This window comes from Muscardinus avellanarius (genome assembly GCF_963383645.1).
Source record: "Muscardinus avellanarius genome assembly, chromosome: 2".
Classification (NCBI taxonomy): Eukaryota; Metazoa; Chordata; class Mammalia; order Rodentia; family Gliridae; genus Muscardinus; species Muscardinus avellanarius.
In genome coordinates, this window is record NC_137787.1 from 50,637,408 (window position 1) to 50,650,711 (window position 13,304).

The following is a 13,304-nucleotide window of genomic DNA, read 5'->3' on the forward strand; positions in this document are numbered from 1 at the left end:
CTCCATCCTCCTGTCTCAGCCTCCCAAATGCTGAGATTACAAGTGTGAGCCACCACGCTCACTGGGATATTTACTTTTTTGTACTATCTTATCAAAGATTTGGAGTCTTAGGCTATCTTGTTTGGTAACAGTGCATTCCCTTTTCAATAATTCTAATTCTGGTCAGTTTCCCTCCAAATGTGTGGAAACAGTAATTTGCTTTTGCTAATTGTGCAAAATAAATTAGTTAACAACAATAAAGCCTCAAGCTATTTATTTTACAATTTATTTTGCAAACATCAATTAGCATAAAATTGGCCTATTGTTTCTATTGTCTTAGTTCTTTGGTTGTATTTTTGATACAAGGAAGTTCTTTCTCAGATGATTAAACTTACTTATATCTATAACCTTTGTTGAACTTGAAACTACCTATATGCTATGTTTACTTCATCATATTTCTTCCTAAGTTTTAAAATTACCTTTACCTTATTATTTAACTTATGTTTATGAATTTTTCTAGAATTAAAATATCTTTAGCATTTGATATACTTTTTGCTCTTTGGCATGGAAGTTTTGGTGAAACAAATCCACATATTATACTGAATTGGGAACCAAGTCACAGAAAATAATGATAGATGACCACAAGAAAATAATGAAAGATGTTAGATTTTGAATTATAACTCTTTACCAGCTTCTCCAGAAGGGTAAGTTTAGGGTCGATTTTTTTTTCTGTCACATTGTAACTTCTTGAAGGTTAAGGTTAATTCGTTCTTAGTTTCATATCTGAATTATCTGAGCTGTGGATAAGTACCCCTTGTTATTGATGAATTTGGAGCCCAGTGCAGAAAATTTGCCTTTGAGTTATGAGCATTTAATTTATTTCATGAGAGTAACAAATTTTCAAATCTAATAGGATGTCATAAACCTCAAGCAGAGTGAAGACCATAACTATTATGTATTATAAGGACTAAGAATGGGAAAACAAATTTCAAAAGGAACGTTGAAAGGAAATAACGGTAAACCATGTAGTGAGAATTTAAGCAAAGGTAGTAAAATAAAAGGTGAAGTTTATTTATTTATACAGATTATGTGAGAAGAGAGTCAAAAGTGGTTTAAGTATGACAAAGAAATTATTAGTAGTAAAATTAACTGGGGCCTAATGTGAGAGAAAGTCCATGCTCCAATATCAAGAGATAGTAACAAGCAGAATGTCTTGGTGTTATATAGGCTTCATCAAATTCAAAATTAAACTGCCATTGCTGTCTTTGAACTTGCCTGTCATGGTTTATCAAGTGATGAGTTATACAATAGTATCTTCATAAGCAGCATATGAACTGTGGGGGCTGCTTTTCTCTAGTTATTTGGGAAGATGAATACATGCACATGCTCTCAAAAAATGATACTTCTAATTCCAAGATTTTAATTGTGGAATAGTAATCACAAGGCATGGATGATCTATTTGTTTAATTAAGAAAGTCTGATGTTTGTGAGGAGGAAACAAGAAAATGTGTAACAATGGCATACAAGAGTTAATACCAAGGGCTAAATTTTTCATGACTGAGTTATCTTTGCACATACAATTAAATACAGTTCATCCATCACTTCTTATTGAAGAAAAATTATTTTAAACACAAAATGTTCTATGAACTGGTAATTTGTACGGTATTCATCTGAACCCAATAATAAACTTGGTTTTGTTTGGTTGTATAATTTCTCAACAGCTCAGATGTTATTTTCTTCAGCTTTGGATCTATTTTTGCATGTTACGTTCAGAATACTTATATGTTTCTGAAATTTGTATGTTGGAATTCTTACCTGCAATGTGGTGGGAACTGCGAAGGTCATGGGGTCAGGGCCTTATGCTTTCGTAAAGGAGGCCTGTGAGATGTCCCAACTCCCTCTACCATGTCACTCAGTGTGAAAAGACCACTGCCAATAAGGAAGTGGGCCTTGCCAGATGAAATATGCCAGCACCCTGACATTAGACTCGCCAACTTTTAGAACTGTAAGAAATAAACTTCTGCTATTTATACGCTACCCAGTTTATGGTATTTTGTTATGGCAGCCTAAACCATCTAAGACATTATTTGAATTTATGCTTGTAATTCCAGTATTTTGAGGCTGCAACTGGAGGATCACAGGTTCAAGGCCAGCCTTAGAAACTTAGAAACTGAGGGAAAGGCCCTCAGCAACTTAGTGAGACCCTGTTTCAATATTTAAAAAATAAAATAGGGCTGGATGTGTAGCTCAGAAGTAGAACTGACTTCTGGCTTCAATTCCCAGTAAAACACACACACACACACACACACACACACACACACACACACACACACACACAATGACCAAAGTAGAACAGGAGTGAGAGCAAGGTGTCACTATCTGATAGAAGGCTAGAGAATTTGAAGTGAGAATCAGATTACATAAATTCTGGTCCCATGCTCTCTCACTCGCTGTGTGATCTTTTGTCACCAGATCCCCATTATCCTTCGGTGTAAATCAATTTTGGGGGTATAAACTGTATTCTCGGGGTTTAAACTAGGTTGTGGCTTAACAAATAGATTTTACTCTCTCTATTTGACACAAAGCCTCTTCTGCATTCAGAGTTTTCCATGTAGCAGAATTGGGGGCAATGAAATCCAGTATAAGTAAATTACTCCATTTTCAGTGATGGTCCATCAAAATTGCCACAGGCAAATGTCTTTTTATCTTCTATTTGCTGAATGGAGAAGATATAAAACCATGGACAAGAGCAGAGTCACAAAATAGGATGAGATTCTGGGGTCATGCGTGATTGCATGAGTAGAGCTTCTTTTGTTGACTTGCACTGACTAATGTCTCAGTAAGAAGCATATTGAATTATATTAAAGCACTGAAAATTTGAAAGTTGAGCATTATCCTGTCTCACTCATTATAAACAAGTTTCTTTATAAATGTAAATTCTGTGATTTGCCAAAAATTTTTAAGAAATAAGAAAAAGTAAAGAAAAAAGTAAAGAAAAATTGGTGTTTTTGCCTCAAATATACTTTCTCTCTAGTTTATTCTCTCCATAGTAATTGAAGCAGTCTAAAGGAAAGGGAAAAACTGAATACAATGAAAGTAATTTGATGATTTCTATGGCTGACTTATAAAAGACATTGAAGTATCTACCTCTCTGCGTACTTGCTCTGGGGAAACCAGCAGCTGTTAATGAGGACAGAGGAAACTCAAGTGTCCAGGGAGATGCCCAGTAAGAGAGAAGCCAACTTGCTAGTCATGTAACCATGGGTGCCAGTGGGTACTAACACCTTTGACCTTATAATAAATGTAGACTCTATCAATATTTGATTGCAGCCTCATGAGAAAACCCTACACTGCTCCAGAATTCATGACTTACACAATCTTTGAGATATAATACATGCTTATTGTTTTTCAAGCTACAAAGTTTGGGAGTGATTTATAACACAGCAATAGATAATTAATATACAAATAATCAAAATGACATTTTTATTAAATGCACAGCACAGCCTGGGGCTTTATTCTTGTAGAATTTGATTATTTTTATTTCTTCATCATCCATTATTTAACTCCTAAGCAAAAACAACAGTAACAACAACAATATGTATATATTTTTGTTATAGCTATACCTAGCCTCAATGTACCTAATTCTATAAATAAACAACACTAAACCTTATAACAGAGATATATGAAGATCTTAGTGGATTAGTGTAATAAAGTTTTTTATGTAAAAAAATGGTGGGTTTAGAAATGTGAAAACATATTTAAAAGTGAAAATCCTTCTACATCTAAATAAAACTTTTCTAATAGTCAAAGTAGACGTCCAGAATTATTCAAAATACATTATTTTTATGCAGTACTGAGGATAGAATTCAGGGGCATTCTACCTCCCAGCTCCACCACCAGCCCTATTTTTTATTTTTTATTTTGAAACAGGGTCTTACTGAATTGTGGAGGGCCTCACTAAGTAGTTAAGGTTGGTTGCCAACCTGCCATCCTCCTGTCTCAGCCTCCCAAGTACTGAGATTACGAGTGTGTGCCACTAATGCTTGGCTCAAAATAATTTAAATATGATGTTTTTTACAATTTCAATATGCATGCTCTGTACTTTCCAGGGCTTAGTTAAATGACACTAGTTCCCCAACAATAATGCAGTTTAATTTCAGTTCCCAGATTATTAGCTATGCATGAAGTCTCAACTTTACTGCTAGCTCATCAGTTCATTAGTTACTACAGGAATAACAGATTCACATTATGATCAGTGACCAATAATGTAATTTTTGTTGCAAAAAGAGACAGCCCAAATATTGTTAAGTGCATATATTAATGTATCATTATGAATCTCAGTATCACATACAATTATAATGCACAAACAAAAGTATTAAAAAGTGTTTTGGTGACTGGTCACCATGCACATTACTCATTTGGGGCAAAGTGTGAAGTTACACTGCCTTTATTTCACCATCAATAAACTCCTGGTGACATTTTATACAAATTGATACTTGAAAGAAGGAATTGGCTAGTCAAGATGAAAGTGCAGCAAGGAAGCAAAAGGTGAGAGTGCTAGAAGAGAAATTCTAATTAAATGTAAGAGTGGTTGCAGAAGGAATGGCTGGCAGTGAGAATGCTGACACTGAGGCTCTGGAGAGGCAGTGGAGGAGCTTGGTACAAATGAACTTCTTAACATGCCTGAGAAAGTAAGTCCTGATGACTAGGAAGAAGGTGACCCAGAGAAAGTGACCCTGGCATAAAACCCGATATTAAAAGAACAATTGGAAATATTTCATGACATTGAAAACTCAAAAATGAGGTAGTAGAAGCTGATCCCATCACAGACAAAAATAAGACAATTTTTAACATGCAGAAAAGATATGTACTCTCTTGTGTTATGTGACAAGTAGTAGACTGTACATATACTCCTGATTGGAATTTTCTTTTACAAAGTATCAGAACACTTTAATACTTAATATTTCTATTTATTTATTATTTATGTTTTATTATATACTTTTATTAGTACATTACAATTACACATTGTAATGAGGTTCAAAGTAATAGATGCATGCATGCACATAGCACGATGTATGCTTCCCTCTAGATCTTGCCCTGTTCCCACCCCTTCTCTGTACATGTTATTGAAACTAATGTTGATAATTTTGTATATGTACATAGCGTTATTTGAACTATTTCCTTCCTAATAAATTTCATCATTTTTATTTTCTTACACATTTATAATTGACATAAGAGTTCTTATTTTGACAAAAGATTATAAAGGCCAAAGAACAATCAAGATTTTTCCAAATAATTTTAAGATCACTTTGCTTTTTTATGGTTTGCAATACTGTGTAAAGCTAGAGTTACTCGTACTTATAAATGCTGTTTTGATTATCATTAGTATAGGACATAAAAGGCCCCATTTTTGATAACTGGGTGTGGCTTGGTCCATTATGCCCAGGTCTACAACCTCACCCAGAAATAGTAAAGTCACTTTTTCAGTATGTACTTCCCTGTCCTTGTACTGACTTTAATTCTGTCCCTTGAGATTGATGGCAGTAACATACAGCCTAAACAACTTGAGCTGAGCAGGACATTTTCCTGGCCCTGGATTGTCTGCACTGCTTTCTGATGATTAGTTTTTTGGCTCCTGATCTGACGGCCCATTCACTTTTTATCTGATATCCATCTGCTTTTTCGCTCAGTCTAAGATGTTGACCTCATGTGAGAAAACTCAGCTTTCAAGGTATTAATTTTGCTTTGAAGCACGACTTGGGGAAGATCATTATCTCAATATTTACTTCTATTTTAAAAAGGAGAGCACCAACATTACTTTTTAGAATGAACTTATAATTTTAGTCTATAGAATGCTCAGAGGAAACCAAGCAGAATACAAGTTAAAGCACAGTACCTCAGCATATCATACTCAAATTGCAGAAACAAAATAAAAGAGAAAATCTTGAAAGAAGAAACCCAGAGTCCAGAAAGCCTGTGGAAGTACAAGGATAATCATAATAGGTTTCCCGTTAGAAACCATGCAAGCAAGAAAAAGCATAGTGAAAAATTTAAAAAACTACCAACCCAGAATTCTATACTGAGTGATATTAAAAGAGAAATATTTTTCTAGAAAAATAAATATTCAAGTAGTTTATTGCTAGCTGAACTCCCTTGCAAGAAATATTAAATTAAATTCTTCAAGGAGAAGGTCAGTTATATAGGTCAGAATCTCAGCTATATAAAGAAAGACTAACAAAGTACAGAAAGGTAAAATAAAATATTTAATTTTTAATTAATCTAAAAGGTAACAGTTTAAGGTGATAATAGTTACAATATATTAAATAATTATATTATGTGGATAAATTAAATTAATGCCAGCAATTTCAGATGGAGTATAAGAAGGAAATTGGAAATAATGTGTTATAAATACCTGTACTCCATGAGGCAGTACAGTATTATTTGTAAGTAGACTTAGATTATTTGTAAATGTATACTGCAAACTTTAGGATAACGAGTAGGGTTTTTTTTTTTTTTAATGTTAAGTGAAATAAGCCAGGCACAAAAGATAAATACCTCATATTCTTATTCATCTGTTCAAGTTAAAAAATTAAATGTTCACGGAGGTAGAGAGTAGAATAGTGGTTACTAGAGCTTGAGAAGAGTAGGGAGGATGGGAATAGAGGAAAGTTGAATAACGAGGTGCCAATATACAATTAAAAAGGAGGTCAAAGTTGTAGTGTTCTGTAGCATAGTAGAGTAAGTTTAATTTACAACAGTTTATTACATATTTTATAAAGAGGTAGTAAAGAGGTGTTTGAAGCTTCCTAACACAGAGAAATTATAATGTTTGAGATGGAAATGTTAATATACTGATTTTATTATTGAACTATAGTTGATATAAGAGAATATTTGACATGATTCTATTTCCTCGCCTACTCTTCCCATAAGGATTAAGCATCTATTACACTTGTTTTTAGTTTTTCTTTAGAGTTTGGAATATACATTTACATTTAATATGAATCTATTTTTAAATAATACTGTAATACATCACAGAATTTTCAATTTCCCCCTCAAGTCTTCTTAACATTATTGCCATTCATGTCATGTCTAATTCTCCAATGCATTATTGTTATAATTATTTGTTCTTTATTGTTATATATACTTTTATTGGTGCATAATAGCCTCACATCATAATGCAGTTCATAGTGATGGTGACATACGTACACACAGCACTTGGTGGGTTTTCACTGGCTCCCTCCCCACTGTCCCCCTCCACATTGCCCCCTTCCTCATACAGAATATTGAGATTGATATTCTCACACATGTATATAATGTCAATGGAAACGATTCCTTCACTGATTCTCCCTCTCCTCCTTTCCTCTTCCCCAAGACCATCTTCCTTGCTCCACTGGAGTTTCTCCTCCATTATTTGTTATTATTATTTGTAACGAATGGTTACCTGTTAGATATATTAAGAATAAGAAAAATAAATTAGTTTATTTTACATTTATTTATCCCTTCTTTTATGCTTTTCCTTTCTTTATGTAGACCTAGGTTTCCTATATACCATTTTTCTGCTGTTTGAGAACATAAAACATTTTTGGGAATTTCTATTGGAGAAAGTCTTATTTCTCTTTCTTTTTTCTTTTTTTTTTTTTACATGGTACTGGAGGTGGAACCCAGAGGCTTTCTACCTCTGGGCTATACTCCCAGACCCATTTTATATTTTATTTGGAAATAGGGTCTCACTAAGTTGCTGAGAGCCTCACTAAGTAGCTGAGGCTGGCTTCGAACCTGTGCAATCCTCCTGTGTCAGCCTCCCAAGCATGGGGATTACAAGCGTGCACCACCACACCAGGCCTTCTCTTTCATCTTTAAAGGTTAGTTTCAGTATGCACAGAATTCTAGGTTGGTTAGTTTTTTCTTTTAATATTTTAAACATTTTACTCAGTTGTATTTTTGTTTGTGTGGCTTCTCAAGTCTGATATAATTCTTATCTTTGTTTCTTATACAGAAAGTGGGTTCTTTGACTTCTTTAAAATATTTTCTACTTATTCTTGAATTTTTTAGTGTTTGAGTATGAGATGCCTAGGTGTAGATATCTTGGCATTTATGCTATCTAAGGTCTTCTGACCTTTTTGTTTTCATTGTCACCAACAGCACTGTGCAACTTTATTAACCATTCAATTACAGTAACATCTTGTAAGATTGGGACAGAATTGGGACTGCAAAGTGAACAGATATTCAGCATTTAACAGTTTGAAAGAAGCCACTACATATTCTTCAGAAACATGTTTTCACAGAGCCAATAAAATACTAGCCATTTAGCCCAATGCACCAAGTGCACTGAAGTAGAAAAGATGCAACAAAAAATAGCTACATTAAAAAGACCGACACTTTAGAAAAAGATTAAAACACTTTTAGTTTCTCCCCTTTAACCTCTAAAACATCGACTTACAGTCTGGATCTACCTATACGGTCCTACATGTAGAGTATTTGTCAGGAGGGAAAACAAAAAATGACACTGGCCAGTACAGTCTTTGGATATTTAGGAAGGGGAGCGGGAGAAAGTCAGTTCTCAGAAAAAGTCAGTCAGCTTCAGTCTCATCAGCAGGATCTTTGGATCCTTTGTTCTTTCGCCCTTCTTCCACATGCTTATCCTCCTCTGGCAAGCGCTCCAGGGTGGCAGCCATTTATGCCTCTCAGCTCTCCTTGTTAGCTTCCACTTTGTGGGTCAATTTCTCTTCCGCCATTTTACTGAAGTTGCTGTTCTTTTATTGCTTTCTGCAGATCTTCTTTCTCATGTTCTCGTTTCTCAGCAAACTGCTTCAAGACGTCAGATTCATGAGACCTGCGTCTTTCTTCTGCAGTTTCTGATTTCTTCTGAATTTCTTCCAGAGAAAGATCCTTCATCTTCAGAAAGGAAAGGGGGAAATCTGGGATAGATTCTTTTGACTGAGGGCTGAGAATCGGCTCAAATGCCTGCCCTGAGGCACGCTTCTCCAGCTCTTTCCCCTGAATATCGGAAGAAGCCATGGTGAAGAGAAGACAAGAGACTGGCAGTGTATTCTACACAATCCACTGGCAAGGAAAACCTGCTCAGTCGAGGCGCCGGGCCACACTCTGTATTCTCACCTTCTTAGAGGGGTTAGTGCCTGCTATTTATTTTGGTCAGCCATGATTACTTTAAATACTTATGTTCCATATTCTCTTTCTGACAAATCAATTATATGTATATTACCCCCTTAAAATTGTCCCGCGAGTTTGGATATTATTTACTCTTTTCCAAAAATTCTAATTGACTGCATTTCAGTTTGGGAAGTTTCTACAGAAAGTGTTACTATCCTGTCTCAGCGTCCCAAGTATTGGGATTACAGGCATGTGCCACTATAATCTTCTGGTTTTGTATCTTTACGCATATCTTTTCTCATATTTTGGTTCTGCACATATAACCTCCCACTCGCTGTTTTGCTTGAAAATTTCTTAACAGTTCCTTTTGAAGTCCCATTTACCAATTTTTATGGTTCATTCCTTTTATGTTACATACAAAACATTTGCTTAAAACAAAGTTGTCAAAAGATCTTTTTATTATTAAATTTTATAGTCTTAGCTCTTATCTCTAGATCTATAATCTATTTCAAGTAAATTTATGTGTAGGATGTAAAGTCAGGGTAATATTCATTTATTTGTGTGAAGATATCAATTTTTATTTTATTTTTTTGTAGGAAATAATATCCTAGTTGCTTTAAGATTACAGTAGACATCTTTAGCTATTGCAAATATAAGAATTTGTCAGCCATGCTTGGTGGCACAGGTTTTTAATCCCAGTATTTAAGAGACTGAGGCAGAAGGATTGCAGGTTCCTGGCCAGTCTCAATAATTTAGTGAGGTCATCAGCAACTTAGTGAAACCCTGTTTCAAAAAGAAAAAGAGAAAAAAAAAAAAAGAAAAATAAAAAAAACTAGGGCTGATTGTGTAATTCAGAGATAGAATGTCCCTGAGTTCTATCTCCAGTGCCAAACATTACTAAATAAATTAATTAAGAAAGAATTTGCAACATGGCATTTCTATACCTTTGATCTTTGTGCTATTGTTTTTATATATTTTACTTTACATCATAAAGCCATAAATATGTCATTATTTGGCTTTACAATGCTTAATTTGTTGTTAAGTATTTTGAACATTAATGTATAATATAATGTGTATATATAAGTTTTATAGATTTTCAAATAGACATTTACAAATACACTCATAATGAACAATTTTTTTCTTATTGGCAGCTTGGCTTTATTATCTTTGCTCTTTTTCTTAACACAAGTAGACTAATATGTGTTTGTCTAAAATCCTCCTTAGATAATTAATAAGCATTTCATGATTTACACAATTACTTCCTAGCACTTATCATAATTCCCTTTCATCAGCCAGGGCTTGTGGATAGGCTTTAATTTCCTCAACACATTAGAATAGAGTCAACTAATGATGAGGAATTTGATTGCATCTTTCTGTACTCAACACTCATGCAAGTACTTGGCTTTTGTTTTCTTTCTCTCAGTGTTGAAGATTTTTCAGTATTAAAAAAGAAAAGACGTCATGTGGCATACAATAGAAATATTTATTGAAAATAGGAGAATAATTTCTGACATTATCATGAGAAGAGCTAAGCAAATTTTAAGAAACCTTGCCATTAATAGCCAAGAAAGATTTTTAAAAAATTCTTGTGAGTTTACAACATGGAGACAAAAATGTATTTTAAAGCAAAGAGTATTTAAGAATAACTAAATTCAAATATATTCTACTTGCTCAGTTACATTGCTTGATTTTCTTTATTAAAGCTGCTTTTATTTCCAGAGAAAATCGCTTTTTGAAAATGGACTTTATTTTTTCTTCATGCTATTAAATCTTTATAAACAGTTTGTACTGTCATTTTGTCTCTTTAAACTTTATTCAGATGGTGACCTGTTTGTATTCTTGATTATGAGCCATGTCTTTTCTCCCTTTAACTTTGTTTCTGAGAATTAGAAAATTCAAGTTGTTATGTTTTTAAGTTCATGTATTTAATCTGCGGATTCATATTTCATTATGAGTATATCTTATAAATCCATCCATCTTCCTGTTGAAAAGGTTTAAAATATTTCCAAATTTTGTAATTGATAAGCATGCTGTAACAGTCAGCATTGATTTTTAGTTTCCTTAGGATGCTTAAAAATGTTCTGTATTCCTGGTAAATATTCAAAAAATTTTGAGTTTTAAAATCTTGTATTTATTTATTTTAATTTTAGGCCAGTGGTTCACAACTTTGGCTTAATATCAAATTTGCTTGTGGAGTGTTAAAAAAAAAAAAGGCTGAACTCTGGGTCTCCTCCTAAATATTCTGATGTAATGGTTTAGAAGGCCTGAGAATTGGGCTTTAAAAATGTCTATATTCTGTTAATTTAGAGTCTCTCTTGATCTCATTGTTACCTCTGTGTTAGTGCATCTCTTAAAACATCCTGTGAGCCCATTGAAATTTTTTTTTTTTTTTTGTGGTACTAGGGATGGAACCCAGGGGCATTCTACCTCCGAGCTACACCACCAGCCCTATTTATTTTTCTTTATTTGAAACAGGGTCTCAGTGAGTTACAAAGGGCCTAAGTAGCTGAGGCTGGCTTGTGAACTGTGGTCCTCCTGTCTCAGCCTCCTGAATGCTGGGATTACAAGCGTGCGCCACCACGCCCGGCTCCATTGAATCTTTTTGTGTTCCTTATAAACTATCTTTTAGAAAAGCCTGTACAGGACACATGCTTCCTTTTTAGGTGACTCCATAGATTTAGTTACAAATCCCTTAGATCTCCCTCCCTGGGATTTTAAACCAGAAGGGACTGGGAAATTTGGGAGAAGAGGAAAAAGATAATTTTCAGATCTTCTGAGGTCACATTCTTGGCACATTGCATGTGATACTCAGAAAGGGAAAGGTCCGACTGAATGGGGTGGTGCACACCTGTAATCCCAGTATTTGGGAAGCTGAGACTGGAGGATTGCAGGTTCAAGACTAGCCACAGCAACTTTGAATATTGGTGACTTTTAGAGATCCTGTTTTAAACTAAATAAAAAGGGCTGGAGGAATAGGTTGGAGATAAAAACACCTGAGTTCAATTCCCAGTACCCAAAACAAAACAAAAGGAAAGGTCTAAGAACCTTCAAATTTCAATAAGCAATTTACATGTTTCAGTCGAAAAGAGAAATATTTAATTATGAAATCTAGACATTAGGTAAGATATCAGTTAGATATAGTGAAACAGTTGAAATCAGCCAAGTAAACTTATTCCTCAGGAAGGCTTCAGGATATTCTTGATGTGACATTATTAAGTTGGGATAAAAATACATTTACAAGATGAATCTATTTTACCTAAGAGTGTGACTTGAGCTCATATACTTTACTGTGCCTTATATTGTGTATTTCTTGCCTGATCTTCTATTTTTCATTTTCTGTTGTGTTAAAACCTTAATTTACTATTTATTATGTTAGCAGAATGTATCTAATTCTTTGTCACAGGGAGTGTATTTTGATCAGCACAGAAAATCATATGGTGACATGTTTATGGATTAATATCAGGGAATAATAAATATTTACTAGATGAAATACATAAAAGAGTTGAATAGATTTTACTCAGTCTTTTTTGCCATATCACCAAGAGACCAGTTGAAAAATAACAGCACTAAAGTATTTTTTACGTGTGTGAAAATTTATAACAATTGAAAGCAGAACTATGGGATGAAATTGCTAGCATGGTCTTATGGTCATCCCTAGACACTGTCAGTAAGATTGAGATGTTTGATCTCCACAGTTGCTTTTTACATCGGGCTTTCACAGACGGAGCACAGGTAAATAATGTTCCTCAGTGAACTCAGTTCACAGTGCCAGTGTCTTGAAAGCACTTTGCATCACTGTGTCCCATCGTTTATCAACAGGGAATTACAATTCTCAGCGCTTCTGATTTTGTTCTGAAAACTTCGGTGCTTATCTTAATCTTCTCTTCCTTACCAACATATCTTTTTCATATCATTCACGCAGTTTTGCCCAGGCATTTGTTTTAGGGATTACAATTTTTTTTTCTTGTTTCTCCTGGGATCTCTTCCAATAACTAGAGGAAAATAATTGGAGGCTTCAGCTTTGTAGGTGTGTGTGTGTGTGTGTGTGTGTGTGTGTGTGTGTGTGACAGTACTGTCTTGCAGTCATTCTTCCATATTCCCAATAAGTAGACTGAGAAATTCAGCTTTCCCCACTCCGTGCTCACCTCGTAGGTTTTGATGTCTATCAAGCAACAATGGTTAAAGAATTTATGGAGAAAGAAAATTTCATGTTT

At 34.4% G+C, this 13,304-nt stretch overlaps 1 pseudogene across 1 annotated transcript; it reads right to left on the reverse strand.

Moving 5' to 3' along the window:
* Positions 1-8,549: 8,549 nt before the first annotated feature.
* On the reverse strand, positions 8,550-8,997 carry LOC308258443 (stathmin-like; annotated as a pseudogene). Its single transcript has one exon. The product of its transcript is annotated as a stathmin-like (transcript).
* Positions 8,998-13,304: the final 4,307 nt, after the last annotated feature.